The following is a 1745-nucleotide window of genomic DNA, read 5'->3' as shown; positions in this document are numbered from 1 at the left end:
AAGCAACTGCCCAAGAGAGGATTTTTTTCCTAATGGAAGGATGCATTCCAGAGAATATAAATGACTTAAACATTTCGAAGAAAACATCCACTGGAATTGCTATCCCATGTAGCTTCATTCATATAAGCAAAACTGATTGGCTTCAGTTCTTAGAACTACAAGATATTGGTGTTTGGGGGCTGGAATACCAACAGCATGCTTAGTGCATCACCGGACAATGAAGATTCCCAAACACTCTAGGAAGCAAAGGGTAGGGTTCGTGGCGGGCATATCACGACATCAAACAGGAGAGGGCTAGAAAAGAGATCTCTTATTGATGCAAGGCAGGAGAATTAATCAGTTAGGACATTCAATATTAGGACAGGTCCCAACATGAACCCTCGCATGGCCCCTGCAGAATTATTCCTCAGGACCAATGTAGGCAGAGAATTCACAGAATGTGAGGGGTGAGGAACAGGGTTGCTTCCAGCAGCAGTAGCTGAGGGTGGGTTGCGAGATGGGATAGACCTTCAATCTTCCTGTATCCTGGTAGAGCATGCCTGAATTTGACCAAAGGAATAAAGATGTGGAGAAAACACTGTTTCCCAATCTCCCCTTATCTGTATACAATGTATAATTAACACTCCACGCCAGGCTTTAACAAAGAAACATTTGGGTTTTATGGCAGTGGAGAGGAGAATACTGTGGGAAAAGGAGATAGGGACTCCATCTCTCCATCTCTCATTCTTGCGCTTAGACAGAATTCCAACAATTTATTCCTTCATCAGAATGGATTAAGCTCTCATTTGGGACATAACTTGTCACTTTCAGGCCCCTAACTGCAGTTGCTTATTCAAGAGGGGTTTTGAAAGTGAAGGCTGGGCCCCTTAGCAGTCCCGCGTGTGGCAAGGATTTCATCTTCTTACAGTCGCCCCTCTCTGGGTCCCGTCCCCTGCGTTCTCAGTGCAAGGAGGTGCTTGATCGCCATCGGTCCCTTTTCCCCAAGGGCAGTGACCGACTGCTGACCAGGACTGTTTGCCAGGTGGGCAGGGTGGCGTCTTGCCCCCATTCCTGTGGGGTCTCCCGTGTGGAGGGAGCTCCACTAGCACAGCGTCCTGGGCTCCATCCCCACGCCCCCAGCCCGCCCCTCCGTCTCAGCCACCGGCACCCACGCGGCACATGGGAAGGGGCGGCTCAGTGGGCCCGTTAGCTGGAAGGAGAACCGAGCACCCACAGCTCGCTCCTCTCCCCGTCTCAGCCGAGCTGCCGCAGGAGCAAACGCTCTGCTGGCTTCTCTCGGCCACACGTGTCACGGCAGCAGATTCCGGCCCGCCCAGGGCCAGCCGCACTGTGACCAGAGAAGCCCCATTCCAACCCTGGAGGTCGGTGCTAGGAAGACCCTTGCCCGTAGACATAAGCCACAGTCTTAAACAGCAACTTCGTTTCCCATTTGCTTCGATCTTTTGTCTGATGTCAGAATCGTTTCAGGACTCAGGTGGGGAAGAACAGAGGGGAGGTTTTCAGCCCCTTTATGGCTCAACAGAGTAACTTTCTCCTAAGACCCCCTCATTCCAAGCAGGGCTGACTTTTTATTAACTACTTTCTCTGGCTGCAACAAGGTTTAGTAACACTAGCAAAACAGTCTTAAGGTCTGCGAAGACAAGAGCACAGTTTTGTCTTTTGCTTCTTACCACAGCTCTCACCGCTGACATTAATACATATGCTGTTTGTTCGTCTTCTTCACCTCCCGAGGCCAGATCCGTGTC

Source organism: Eulemur rufifrons, chromosome 18, assembly GCF_041146395.1.
Source record: "Eulemur rufifrons isolate Redbay chromosome 18, OSU_ERuf_1, whole genome shotgun sequence".
Classification (NCBI taxonomy): domain Eukaryota; kingdom Metazoa; phylum Chordata; class Mammalia; order Primates; family Lemuridae; genus Eulemur; species Eulemur rufifrons.
The sequence above is the reverse complement of the archived record's forward strand: the minus strand, read 5'-3'. Positions refer to the sequence as shown.